The sequence below is a fragment of the Mauremys reevesii genome, linkage group 13, assembly GCF_016161935.1.
Source record: "Mauremys reevesii isolate NIE-2019 linkage group 13, ASM1616193v1, whole genome shotgun sequence".
NCBI lineage: Eukaryota > Metazoa > Chordata > Testudines > Geoemydidae > Mauremys > Mauremys reevesii.
This window is the reverse complement of record NC_052635.1, coordinates 5,575,100-5,590,147: the sequence shown is the minus strand read 5'-3', so window position 1 is coordinate 5,590,147 and position 15,048 is coordinate 5,575,100.

Here is a 15,048-nt window from a genome sequence, read left to right as displayed (position 1 = left end):
CTTCTGTAAAATGTCCACAAAGCTTGGAAAATTACATCCATGGTGTTTATGGGCCGTGCAAGGGAAGACAAAGAAAATCCCTAAAGCTCTTTGTCACTGGGTTAATTGAAATCTCTAACTCTTAAAAAGGCTTGAAACTCACAATGCTCAGAGGGTGGAACCGGAGAGCAAAGCCGCAGCAGGTTCAATGCTGGTCAGTAGATGGCAGGTTCATGAGGAACTGAAAATGATGGATTTTCTCATCAGGGGACATGAAAATTTCACCCTGGAAAGAAGGTCGGGCCCCAGGTCAAGGGTCTGGCTAGGTGGGGAAGAGGGGAGTCACCGCTGGAGCTTCCCCTTGTGGCAGGGCCTGGCATAGCACCACTGCTGACAGCTCCTCATGCCCTGCGGTGATTTCTCCCCCCAGGATGCACCCTGCAGCCGGCTCTCTCCTAGGGGATCAACAGAGTCCAGAAAATTAAACTCAAATCAACATAATTCTCCATCTTTCCCCACCCTCCCCTCTTCCCCCAGACCATGCAGCCCCTTCACCACTCCCCAGCTTCTGCAATGTCGTCGTCGTACTCTTGCACAGACTAACGCCAACTAGAACTTTCTATCCAGAGACCCTCCCCCAAATTCAGCAGTTCCTTCTTGTGCCGGGGGATCTCGCCCGCCGGTCCCAGGGGCCGAGAGGGAACCCAAACCCAGGGTGCTGTGCTGAGCAGCTAAGATCTGCTCTCCCAGACACCTCCCAGCTGCCTCCCATCCTCCTTCCTACCTTGGCTTTCCTTTGGGCTCTTTTCCCAGCCCTTCCCTGGGCTGTCTGCACAGCTGCTTCTCTCCAGACCTTCCCTCCAGCCTCCAGTGACCAGAGAGAAATGGGGGAGCTTCTCTTCACAGCCCCCATCTTGTCTGGTCCACCTCCCTTTCTGCTCACTGCCCAGCCCTTCCCCAGCTAAGCTCCATCTCCAACTGGGCCAGGCCCACCCTCCAGCTCCAGTTCCCCCTCTTAGTGCCAGTGCAGGGTCAATTCCCATCACACGGGGTCAGGGTTTGGGGACTGGAAACCCTCCCCAGCCCCGTCACTCTCCGTCTGTGCAAAACCTTTGTGTGCCGCAGCAGAACCTCCAAATTTTAGATGAAAACACTCCCCAAGGACACAGCTGGACCTGGAGGCTGGTTTCAGAGTCATCGCCGTGAATGAGCGAGATCCCCAGGTGGAGTCAATGGGCCGTAGCTCCGCTGGAGTCAAGGGGGCCAGATCCCCGGCGGGTGTAATACACTGTAACTCATCTAAGGTCCATTCACTCCAGCTCAGTCCCTGGCCCAACCCTGGAGGTATCAGTCACCTGGGGCTGCTGCTCCGGCCTCCTCACCATTGTTGGCCCTGGAAAATGACCAGCTCCCTTCCACATACCCTGCACACGAGGCTCAGGTGAGTCTCCAGCCCCTGAGCTGAGCAGTGACCACGCCTGCGGCTGTGACTTCCTCTGCCTCCAGCAGAGGGGAGGGGCCCATCCCCCTCCCTACACGCAGACAGGGCCCAGCTCTCAGCCCAGAGCGAACAGCTCAGCATGGGGATTATTCCTGCTTTGAGCAGAGGGTTGGACTAGAACCTCCAGAGGTCCCTTCCAACCCTGATAGTCTATAATTCTATGGTGCTAACCCTCCTTCTGCCTCTGCTGAGTAAGTGACCCCCCTCAACCCCCATCCCACTGTGTGTCTGTCTGATGATCTCCCCGCCCCAGATCCCTCCATCCCCCTAACCCCAATCTCCTCCAAGGAGCTGCGATCTTCTCTTCTCTTCTCTTCTCTTCTCTTCTCTTCTCTTCTCTTCCAGCCTCTCTCCAGATTCTCCCCAGGCTGGTGTCCTTGCTGAGATGCTTGGGGTGGGGGTGGGGTGCTCTCGGGCAGTGGGAAGGATCCCCCTTCTCTCAGACTGTGATGTTTGCAACTGCAAGGAAGGTGAATCCCCGGGTGCCCCCTGGTTGGGTCAGGCTGCCCCATTCACAGATATCTGCTGTGGAATCTGCCCCTGCAGCAGCAGCTCCAGTTCAGAGTCATGTCCATGAAGGCCGAAGAGTCCCCCATGCCCCCATGCCCCCCCCGAAGAGTCCCCCAAGATCCCAGCTCATGCCTCCTTGGGGGGGTCCCTTTCATGGGTCCCAGCATAGGCCATAGCGGAGAAGATGCCCCCGTCCCCATGGGCGCTACCCAGCCCTTCATTGGCAGCATCAGAAGAGAGAGCAATGGCTGGACAGGCCATGGAGACTGAGTACCCACTACACTAATTCCCCCTTGGGCAGGGGCCCCTCACTGTGGGGCTGCGTGTGGAGGGAGGGAGCTCTCTCTGCCCCAGCTCTGGGCTCCCACACAGGACTCAGGGCCAGGGGGCACAGACCCAGCACCACCCAGCAAGACATTAAAACCAGGTCCTGCAGAGACCCCAGAGAAAATGCGGCGGGTGGGAAAACTCCCCTCTCCCTTCCCCTCATGCAGCCAAACCTCCTCATTTCTCTTCAATGCCTACTAGCTAGTGACAGGCAGGTCTGATGGTCAGCTGATGGGTTCTCGCCCCTATTCTGCCCTTGCCTCCCGGAGCGAGGAAGTGTGCTGAATTCCCTGCTTGCAGTTGAACCAGTTGCATCAACAAGCCTCCCCCATGTTTGCATCCCACTTCCCTCAGGATGCACAGTGTGGTGATCTGGGTGCACCCCAGGTGGATGAAGGATGTTCCCATGCTCAATGTGCCCTCACCCGCTCTCCTGGATGGACAGAGTGGGGATCCTGGGGTTCCCGAGGCACATGAAGGATCCTTCCTTCCCCAGATCCACTTCTGATGCCCCTAGTCCCCAGTGGGAAAGGGAGATTCTCTTCTCGGCTCCTGCCCCGTCTCTGAATTGCACCTCGACTTAGTCTGCTTCCCATCCACCGTGTCATCTCCTCTGTGCACAGGACGGGGAGCAGCTAACAGTGGAAGCATGCTGTGGGATGCAGGAGGTGAAGTTGCACTTTGGCTTTGTGAACAGGGGCTGCTAACAGGGAGTTTCGCAAGGGAGTTCTCCAGGTGAAGGAAGAGCAAATACAGCATCTATGGGGTAAGGGACTGTCTGTAGTGCGTGTTTGTTTGTGTTTGGGGGTTACTTGCTGTGTGCTGAGTTTTTATTTGTCAGTCTGTTTGTTTGGTTGGTTGTTTGAAGGACTGTGTGCTATGGCTGGCAGTTGGAGGCCGTGAGCTTCAAAGGAAGGTTTGAAAGCTAGAAGCCTCTGGTAATTCGCTGAGCCTTAATCAGTGGGCGGGGCATTCACTCGGGCCAGGGCTTTATAAAGCCACACACAAGCGACCAGGGAGCTTTGCGAAAAGGGAGTTTGACAGGGGAGTGGGAAGGGAGCGGGGGTCCCTTGTCGGTTATATTTGTGCCTCTTTAGTCCCCTTAAAACCTATAAACCAAACTACATTCAAAACCTCTTCTTTAAACCACCCTTTCATTAACTAGGAGACAATGCAGGCAGAAGCCCAGCAGCAGAGTGGGGGCTATTCAGTTTATTGCACTGAGTGTTGCATGTATGATTACCTGCCCTGTGGGCGGGTGGCGTATGTGTGTAGTCGGTGCAAGGAGCTCCTGGCCCTCAGAGACCACGTACGGACTTTGGAGGCCAGGGTGGCGGAACTGGAGGAGCTGAGAAAGGCAGAGAGGTATGTTGATGAGGCTTTCCAGGACACTGTAGAATTGTCCCACCTCCACTCAGACAGCCCCTGCGCTGTTGAGGAGGATGAAAGGCCCAGGGAAGCAGAGTAATCAATGGGAGCAGAGGGAAACCTTCCCATAGTTGGGACCCTCCTTCCACATGGTTCTGGGGTTGCCTCTCGCACTGATGTTACCTCTCCAGGGGAGGGAACTCCAGTTTCTAGGAAAAGACAGGTGTTAGTAATGGGAGATTCGATCATTAGAAACGTAGATAGCTGGGTTTGTGATGACCGGGAGAACCGTATGGTGACTTGCCTGCCTGGTGCAAAGGTCGCGGATCTCTCGAGGCATCTAGACAGACTCATGTGTAGTGCTGGGGAGGAGCTGGTGGTCGTGGTACATGTAGGTACGAATGACATAGGGAAGGGTAGGAGAGATGTCCTGGAAGCCAAATTTAGGCTGCTAGGGAAGAGACTGAAATCCAGGACCTCTATGGTGGCATTCTCAGAAATGCTCCCAGTTCCACGCGCAGGGCCAGGTAGGCAGGCAGAACTTCAGAGTCTCAATGCGTGGATGAGACGATGGTGTAGAGAGAAGGGGTTCACGTTCGTTAGGAACTGGGGAAACTTCTGGAATGGGGGAGCCTATACAGGAGAGATGGGCTCCACCTAAACCAAAGTGGAACCAGACTGCTGGCACTAAACATTAAAAAGGTTGTAGAGCAGTTTTTAAACTAGGAGATGGGGGAAAGCCGACTGCTGCAGAGGAGCATGTGGATCAGACACAGACTTCTCTTAGGGGAGAGTTTGATGATGGATAATCTCCAGGTTATAGTCAGGAGCAGAGGACGGAAGAGGATAATGTACGGGCCGGATCAGATGATAAACAGTCTCATAAAAAAGAATCTGGCACATCAGAAAAGGGAAGACAAATAAACAGGGACAAGTTTTTAAAGTGCTTGTACACAAATGCTAGAAGTCTAAATAATAAGATGGGTGAACTAGAGTGCCTTGTGATAAAGGAGGATATTGATATAATAGGCATCATAGAAACCTGGTGGACTGAGAGAAGTCAATGGGACACAATCATTGCAGTGAGAGATAAAAAGACTTCCTTTAAAAAGTGGAAGTCAAATCCCAGTGAGGCAAATAGAAAGGAGCACAAACACTGCCAACTTAAGTGCAAGAGTGTAATAAGAAAAGCCAAAGAGGAGTTTGAAGAACGGCTAGCCATAAACTCCAAAGGTAATAACAAAATGTTTTTTAAGTACATCAGAAGCAGGAAGCCTGCTAAACAACCAGTGGGGCCCCTTGACGATGAAAATACAAAAGGAGCGCTTAAAGATGATAAAGTCATTGCAGAGAAACTAAATGGATTCTTTGCTTCAGTCTTCACGGCTGAGGATGCTAGGGAGATTCCCAAACCTGAGCTGGCTTTTGTAGGTGACAAATCTGAGGAACTGTCACAGATTGAAGTGTCACTAGAGGAGGTTTTGGAATTAATTGATAAACTCAACATTAACAAGTCACCGGGACCAGATGGCATTCACCCAAGAGTTCTGAAAGAACTCAAATGTGAAGTTGCGGAACTATTAACCAAGGTTTGTAACCTGTCCTTTAAATTGGCTTCGGTACCCAATGACTGGAAGTTAGCTAATGTAACGCCAATATTTAAAAAGGGCTCTAGGGGTGATCCTGGCAATTACAGACCGGTAAGTCTAACGTCGGTACCGGGCAAATTAGTTGAAACAATAGTAAAGAATAAAATTGTCAGACACATAGAAAAACATAAACTCTTGAGCAATAGTCAACATGGTTTCTGTAAAGGGAAATCGTGTCTTACTAATCTATTAGAGTTCTTTGAAGGGGTCAACAAACATGTGGACAAGGGGGATCCGGTGGACATAGTGTACTTAGATTTCCAGAAAGCCTTTGACAAGGTCCCTCACCAAAGGCTCTTACGTAAATTAAGCTGTCATGGGATAAAAGGAAAGGTCCTTTCATGGATTGAGAACTGGTTAAAGGACAGGGAACAAAGGGTAGGAATTAATGGTAAATTCTCAGAATGGAGAGGGGTAACTAGTGGTGTTCCCCAAGGGTCAGTCCTAGGACCAATCCTATTCAATTTATTCATAAATGATCTGGAGAAAGGGGTAAACAGTGAGGTGGCAAAGTTTGCAGATGACACTAAACTACTCAAGATAGTTAAGACCAAAGCAGATTGTGAAGAACTTCAAAAAGATCTCACAAAACTAAGTGATTGGGCAACAAAATGGCAAATGAAATTTAATGTGGATAAATGTAAAGTAATGCACATTGGAAAAAATAACCCCAACTATACATACAACATTATGGGGGCTAATTTAGCTACAACGAGTCAGGAAAAAGATCTTGGAGTTATCGTGGATAGTTCTCTGAAGATGTCCACGCAGTGTGCAGAGGCGGTCAAAAAAGCAAACAGGATGTTAGGAATCATTAAAAAGGGGATAGAGAATAAGACTGAGAATATATTATTGCCCTTATATAAATCCATGGTACACCCACATCTCGAATACTGTGTACAGATGTGGTCTCCTCACCTCAAAAAAGATATTCTAGCACTAGAAAAGGTTCAGAAAAGAGCAACTAAAATGATTAGGGGTTTAGAGAGGGTCCCATATGAGGAAAGATTAAAGAAGCTAGGACTCTTCAGTTTGGAAAAGAGGAGACTAAGGGGGGGACATGATAGAGGTATATAAAATCATGAGTGATGTTGAGAAAGTGGATAAGGAAAAGTTATTTACTTATTCCCATAATACAAGAACTAGGGGTCACCAAATGAAATTAATAGGCAGCAGGTTTAAAACAAATAAAAGGAAGTTCTTCTTCACGCAGCGCACAGTCAACTTGTGGAACTCCTTACCTGAGGAAGTTGTGAAGGCTAGGACTATAACAATGTTTAAAAGGGGACTGGATAAATTCATGGTGGCTAAGTCCATAAATGGCTATTAGCCAGAATGGGTAAGAATGGTGTCCCTAGCCTCTGTTAGTCAGAGGATGGAGATGGATGGCAGGAGAGAGATCACTTGATCATTGCCTGTTAGATTCACTCCCTCAGGGGCACCTGGCATTGGCCACTGTCGGTAGACAGATACTGGGCTAGATGGACCTTTGGTCTGACCCGGTACGGCCTTTCTTATGTTCTTATGTTCTTATCATTCTGGGGTACAAAATATATCGGAAGGACAGAACAGGTCGTGCAGGGGGGGAGTGGCATTATATGTGAAAGAAAGTGTAGAATCAAATGAAGTAAAAATCTTAAGTGAATCCACATGTTCCATAGAATCTCTATGGATAGAAATGTCATGCTCTAATAAAAATATAACATTAGGGATCTATTATCGACAGTAATAGTGATGATGAAATGCTAAGGGAAATTAGAGAGGCTATCAAAATTAAGAACACAATAATAGTGGGGGATTTCAATTATCCCCATATTGACTGGGAACATTTCACTTCAGGACGAAATACAGAGATAAAATTTCTCGATACTTTAAATGACTGCTTCATGGAGCAGCTGGTACGGTAACCCACAAGGGGAGAGGCAACTCTAGATTTAATCCTGAGTGGAGCGCAGGAGCTGGTCCAAGAGGTAACTATAGCAGGACCAGAGTAGCAGCCGTGTTAGTCTGTATCCGCAAAAAGAACAGGAGTACTTGTGGCACCTTAAAGACTAACAAATTTATTTTAGCATAAATTATTTATTTTATTTTAACTATGTTAAGTTCTCCTCACACCTTCTATGGGCCATCTTAATTATCACTTCAAAAAGTTTTTTTTCCTCCTGCTGATGATAGCTCATCTCAATTGATTAGACTTTTCCTGTTGTTATGCATACTTCCACCTTTTCATGTTCTCTGTATGTATAAATATCTCCTGTCCTTATGTTCCATTCTATGCATCCGAAGAAGTGAGCTGTAGCTCACGAAAGCTCATTCTAAAATAAATTTGTTAGTCTTTAAGGTGCCACAAGTACTCCTGTTCTTATAGCAGGACCGCTTGGAAATAGTGACCATAATACAATAGCATTCAACATCCCTGTGGTGGGAAGAACACCTTAACAGCTTAATTTCAAAAGGGGGAACAATGCAAAAATGAGGGGGTTAGTTAAACAGAAGTTAAAAGGTACAGTGACTAAAGTGAAATCCCTGCAAGCTGCATGGGCGCTTTTTAAAGACACCATAATAGAGGCCCAACTTCAATGTATACCGCAAATTAAGAAACACAGTAAAAGAACTAAAAAAGAGCCACCACGGCTTAACAACCATGTAAAAGAAGCAGTGAACGATAAAAAGACTTCCTTTAAAAAGTGGAAGTCAAATCCTAGTTAGGCAAATAGAAAGGAGCATAAACACTGCCAAATTAAGTGCAAGAGTGTAATAAGAAAAGCCAAAGAGGAGTTTGAAGAACGGCTAGCCAAAAACTCCTAAGGTAATAACAAAATGTTTTTTAAATCCATCAGAAGCAGGAAGCCTGCGAAACAACCAGTGGGGCCCCTTGATGATCGAGATACAAAAGGAGCGCTTAAAGGCAATAAAGTCATTGCGGAGAAACTAAATGGATTCTTTGCTTCAGTCTTCATGGCTGAGGATGTTAGGGAGATTCCCAAACCTGAGCCGGCTTTTGTAGGTGACAGATCTGAGGAACTGTCACAGATTGAAGTGTCACTACAGGAGGTTTTGGAATTAATTGATAAACTCAACTTTGACAAGTCACTGGGATCAGATGGCATTCACCCGAGAGTTCTGAAAGAACTCAAATGTGAAGTTGCAGAACTATTAACTAAGGTTTGTAACCTGTCCTTTAAATCGGCTTCGGTACCCAATGACTGGAAGTTAGCTAATGTAACGCCAATATTTAAAAAGGGCTCTAGAGGTGTTCCCGGCAATTACAGACCGGTAAGTCTAACGTCGGTACCGGGCAAATTAGTCAAAACAATAGTTAAGAATAAAATTGTCAGACACATAGAGAAACAAACTGTTGAGCAATAGTCAACATGGTTTCTGTAAAGGGAAATCGTGTCTTACTAATCTATTAGAGTTCTTTGAAGGGGTCAACAAACATGTGGACAAGGGGGATCCAGTGGACATAGTATACTTAGATTTCCTAAAAGCCTTTGACAAGGTCCCTCAGCAAAGGCTCTTACGTAAATTAAGCCGTCATGGGATAAAAGGGAAGGTCCTTTCATGGATTGAGAACTGGTTAAAAGACAGGGAACAAAGGGTAGGAATTAATGGTAACTAGTGGTGTTCCCCAAGGGTCAGTCCTAGGACCAATCCTATTCAATTTATTCATCAATGATCTGGAGAAAGGGGTACACAGTGAGGTGGCAAAGTTTGCAGATGATACTAAACTGCTCAAGATAGTTAAGACCAAAGCAGATTGTGAAGAACTTCAAAAAGATCTCACAAAACTAAGTGATTGGGCAACAAAATGGCAAATGAAATTTAATGTGGATAAATGTAAAGTAATGCACATTGGAAAAAATAACCCCAACTATACATACAATATGATGGTGGCTAATTTAGCTACGAGTCAGGAAAAAGATCTTGGAGTCATCGTGGATAGTTCTCTGAAGATGTCCATGCAGTGTGCAGAGGGACACTGTAGGGAGAACCCAGCCCCACAACTCCCTGGGGTGAGCGTGTTACTGCTGAGACTCCAGCACCCACTGGGCAGGAGGGGAGAGTCCAGCAGGGACCGGAGGCTGCTCATTTCTTGGTCGGTCCCATCCCACCTGTTCCCCTCCCCTCTCCCATCCAAGTGGGGTGGGTGTAGGGCTCAGGCACTGGAAGAGGATGTAGCCATGCTGTGCTGGGCCCAGCAGGTACTGGGGAGGAGGTGCTATTCCCACAAGTTTACTGGAGAGCTCCCCCATGTATATCTGCCATCAAGTATGTCATAGGCACTGGGGTACGAAACAAGGCAGGTGGGACTAGGCTGAGGCCCTGTGTTGGGGCCTTGTTCCCCTGTCTGCTCTTCCCCTCACTCCCTGGGGGTCTCTCCCCTGCCTTTATTCCAGACTCCCTGCCGGCCCCACGATGTCTCTGCTCCCCCACACACACTGTGTATCTCCGAGGGGAGCTGCTCACCCTCATCTACTCAGCTCCCGGGTCCTGTCCGAGGGATGAAATCCAGGTTCTACCGGCACTTGTGTGAAATCCCAACCCCAATAACTGGGACCAGATGGAAATCAAGGCTGAGCCGGGACCCTACTCCTGAGATTACAGAATAAACCAGGCTCCAGCAGAGGCCACATCCATGCATCGTGACCCTCTCTCAATATCAGCGCTGGCTGAGGCCTCTTTCTCTCTGTATTTAGCCCTGGGCCTGACCTACCTGATCTCCTACATCACACACAAGTCACACGGTACATTGGGTTTCAGGTCAGTGCTGCACTGGGTGCAGTGTGGAGGTATCTAGGGCTGCAACTTCCTCTCCTATTGGGTTGCAGTGAGATCCTGGGGTGCGGTGCGGGGTATGTCAGGGTGCAGTGTAATATTGGAGTGCGGTGTGATGCCAGATTGAGGTGCAGGGTCAGATTGGGGTGCAGTGGAATTGCCGGGGGCAACACCCAAGGCCACAGCAGGACCAGAGGGCTGATTTCCGACTCTTCGCTATGAATGAGCGAGATCCCCAGCTGGGGTCAATGGGCCGTAGCTCCATTGAGTGAATGGGGCCAGATCCCAGCTGAGGTCAATGGGCCGTAGCTCCGTGAGAGTCACTAAGGCAAGATCCCAGCGGGTGTGAGCCAGTGAAACTCATCTGAGGCTCCTTTGCACCAGCTGAATCCCTGGCTTACCCCTGGGGGTGTCAGTAACCTGGGGCTGCTGCTCCACCCCCCTCCCCCCGCCACTGTCAGCCCTGATAAATGGCCACCTCCCCTACGCATGCGACGCTGGTGTCTCTCCAGTCCCTGAGCTGAGCAGTGACTCTGCCTTCGTCATTAAATGCTGGTTCTGCAGAGACCCCGGAGGAAACGCAGTGGGTGGAAAACTCTCTCCTCCCTTCCCCACATCCGCCTGAGCTTCCTCATTTCTCTTTCGCTTTGATGCTTTCTAGTCATGCTAGGCAGCTCTGAAGGTCGGCTGATGGGTTCTCCCCCCTCTTACACTTCGTTCCCCCAGATGGAGAATGTGGGGTGAATACCCTGATGGGAATGAGAGTCTTGGGGTTGAACTATTTGCATCAACAACCCTGCCCCATTCAATCCCCTCTCTGTACCCCACTTCCCCAGGTGGGGAGAATGTGGGGCAGTGAGAACCCAGCCCCACAACTCCCTAGGGTGAGCGTGTTACTGGCTAAGACTCCAACACCCCTCGGGAAGGAGGGGAGAGTCCAGCAGGGACCAGAGGCTGCTCATTCCTCGGTGGTATCCAAACCCAGCTGTCCCCAGCCCCTCTCCCGTCCAGGGGGGTGGGTGTAGAGCTCAGCCACTTGGAGAGGATCCAGCCATGCTGCGCTGGGCCCAGCAGGTACTGGGGAGGGGGCGCTGTTCCCACTGGTTTACTGACAGCCCCCCCACGGTATATCTGCTGTGAGTTATTTCACAGTCATGGGGCAGGAGGCAGGAAGGTGGGGCTGGGTTGAAGCCCTGTGTTGGTGCCTCCTTCTCCCATCTGCTCTTCCCCTCACTCCCTAGGAGTCTCCCCACTATCACTATTCCAGACTCCTTGCCCGGCCCCCACACTCTGTGCCCTCCCCCCCACACACACATACACACCGCGTATCAGCTTGGCTCCCGGGCCTGTCCGAGGGATGAAATCCAAGTTTTACCAGCACTTGGGTGAAATCCCCGACCCCAATAACTGGGACGAGGAGGAAACCAAGACTGAGCCGGGGCCCTACTCCTGTGACTACGCAATACACCAGGCTCCAGGAGAGGCCATATCCTTGCTGAGTGACCCTCTCTCAATAGCAGTGCTGCTCTTTGTGTTTAGCCCTGGGCCCGACCTACCTGATCTCCTACATCACACACAAGTCACACGGTACATTGGGTTGCAGGTCAATGCTGCACTGGGGTGCAGTGTGGAGGTATCTAGGGCTGCAACTTCCTCTCCTCTCCTGGGGTGCGGTGCTATGTCAGGGTGCAGTGTAGATTGCGGTGTGGTGTGATGCTAGATTGGGGTGCAGGGTCAGGTTGGGGTGCAGTGGAATTACCAGGGGCAACTATTCCTCCTGTGGGATCCCCACATCGCTCCAGTTAGTCAGTAACAACCTTCTCCCCGGCATCTCCTCCTTCCGGCTCTCTGAGCCCCTTCTCCTGCAGTGAAATCTCACCTCTTGTCTTTTCTGGTGTGATATTTTAGGGTTACGTATAACAATAAGCTGCTAATGTGCTGACATGGCATTAGGGGACAGAGACACATGTAGGCAATATTTTTGTGTCTAATACATAAGTTGCAAATTCTTCAGTATTTCTTTGTCTAAAATATAAATTGCCAGATTCTTCCCTTCTCTGTTGCTCATAAAGATTGATAAGGATGTGGCTGCGAAAGCTGCAGGAGAAATGCCCTTTGTGTAAAAGAAGGAAAAAGGAATGTTATCTTCCCCTCCCTCCCTTTCCCATATACAAAAACAAGCCCTGGCTTGGGACCCCTTCCACCGCTCCCCTGAGAACTGCTAATGAGAAAGATTTATGGCAACAGAGTGTTGCAAAGAAAGGTATCTTCAAAGTGAAAGTGGTGTGTAATGCTATGAGTAATAGACAGAGGTGTGTTTACTAACAGTAGGTGTTTCTGTTACTTAATAAGGGTTTTGGCATGTTGTAACGGATGTAGGCATTTACATACTAACTTAGACAAAAAAAAATGTGCTGTAACTAATTCAGCGCTTACTGGACAATTGGGTCCAGGGGAACAAGTATCACAATAAAGAATCTTGTTCTCAAATCTGCCTTTGGGTCAACCTGCTCCTTCTTCTAGCATTTTCCAGACACCCTGGCGGCTCCCACTCTCTCCCTGAGCCCCCCCATGCCAGCTGTACCTCTCTGGGGAGTCTGTTCGGCTCACATGTTCAGCTCCCCGTGGAGATGAGGCAGTTACAAGATTTCAGTTCTACAAGTACAGGGGAAGCCACATCTCACCTGATGTCTTATCCAACTACTGGGGCACAGACTTTAAATCAGGGGTCCCCACACCCGCGGAGGCATCTAAGTGCGTCCGCATACTGGCCGGCAGACGAGCATCTGCCGAAATGCCGCTGTGCATCCTCCAGGGGAGGGGAGGGGGGAACCTGGTCTGGGGAGCAGACCCTGGGCACGGGTGGCCCTGGTCTATAAAGGCTTATTGGGATTTGCCCCTCAGTGAACTGATGTGCAAGGATGGGGGGGTCGCAAGATGGAAGTTTCTCCTAATGAACTTAAAAACCTCTAAGGAAGGAGATGGCACCACATCCCTAGGTGACCAATTCCAGAGCTTCACCACCTTCCAAGTGAAAAAGTTTTTCCTAATATCCAGCCCCAGCAGACCCTCTCTGTCCATCCAGGGGAGTGGCTGAGGGCATGTCGGGTGTGGGAGGGTCCTTCATCAACCCAGGGAACCCCAAGATCACCACACTCTGCATCCTGGGGGAAGTGGGGTACAAAAAGGGGGGAGGGTTATTGATGCAAATGGTTCAACCCCAAGACCCCCATTCCCATCAGATTATTCACCCATTTTCTCCATTCAGGAGGTAGAGGCAGAAGAGCGGGGAGAGCCCATCAGCCGACCAGCAGACCTGCCTGTCAGTACCTAGAAGGCATTCAAGAGAAATGAGGAAGCTCGGCTGGATGTGGTAAAGGGAGAGGAGAGTTTTCCCACCCGCCAAGTTTCCTCTGGAGTCTGTGAAGAACCTGCTTTTACTGTCCCGCTGGGTGGTGCGGGGTCTGTGCCCCTGGCCCTGAGTCCTGTGTGGGAGCCCAGAGCTGGAGCAGAGAGAGCTCCCCCCTCCACAGAGCCCCACCCAGTGGTGAGCTGGAGCCAGTTCCCACAGGTTCCCAAGAACCGGTTGCTAAAATTAGACCTCCATGGAGAACCGGTTGTTAAAGGGCCAAGAGGTGGGCAAAGAACTCCGGTCCGCGGGCCGGACCATCCTGTTGCTCCCAGGATTCCCAGCTGGGGAGGCTGAGGCTCCCCCAGCCCTTCCCCTGCTTCCCCCCAGCTGCAGCGTGGCCAGCCGCCGGCACCAGCTGGGCAGCTCAGCTGAGCTCTGGAGTCATCCTGCTGCCACTTTTTGAGAGGCCTGGCAAGGTGTGAGGGGGGTCCTGCTACAAGCTCCAGGGCTGGCCAGAGGGGAGGGGAGGGGAGGGGGAAAGTGAGGCAATTGGCCGAGGTCCTGCAGGGGCCCCTGGCCCCATGAGGATGTCTCCCCCAGGCCCTCCCCTGCTTCCCCCACTCTGAAGAGCTGCAGCATGGCCAGGGGCTGCCGGCAAGGTAAGGGGGCTGCAAGCTCTGGGGCCATGGGGTGGGGGAATTGGGGCAATTTGCCCCAGGCCATGCAGGGGCCCCTGGCCCCACGGGTATGTCTTCCTCCGGCCCGGCCCCTCCCCCGCTTCCCCCCCTTAAATCAGAACTTTTTATAGGGAACCGGTTGCTAAGATTTTGGCAGGTCATCACTGGCCCCACCCCACCCCCAATGGGCCCCTGACCAGGGGGACTCAGTGTAATGGGGAGGTGGGTGCTCAGTCTCCATGGTCTGTCCAGCCCTCGCGCTCTCTGCCATGGCTGCCAATGAGGGGCTGGGTAGCACCATGGGGACAGGGGCATCTTCTCTCCCATAGCCTGAGTTTGGACCTGCCCACAGACATGGCTTTGGACTGGAGCTGCTGCTGCTGGGGCAGGTTCCATGGGAGACGCCTGTAAATGGGGCAGCCTGACCCACCCAGGGGATGACAGGGGGGCACCCAGGGATCCCCCCTTCCTTGCAATTTCAAACATGACAGTGTGAGAGGAGGGGGATCCCCACCCCCACTCCCAGGACCAACTCTACCCTACTGCGAGCATCACAGCAAGGACAGGGGATGTCGTTACCTTCAGGGGACACCAGCCTGGGGAGAATCTGGTGAGAGGCTGGAAGAGAAGAGAAGAGAAGAGAAGAGAAGAGAAGAGAAGAGAAGAGAAGAGCTCTGGGGAGGGGATGGGCGAGTGAGATGAGGGATGTGGGGCAGGGTTGGGGAGAAGTCTCTGGACAGACACACAGCGGGATGGGGGCCGAGGTAGGTCACTTACCCAGCACAGGCAGAAGGAGAGTTAGCGCCATGCTGAGCTGGTTGCTCTGTGGTGGGAGCTGGGGTCTCAGCTCAGCCACCGGCCCCATCTGGGTGCAAGGAGGGGCATGGGCCCCTCCCTCTCATGGAG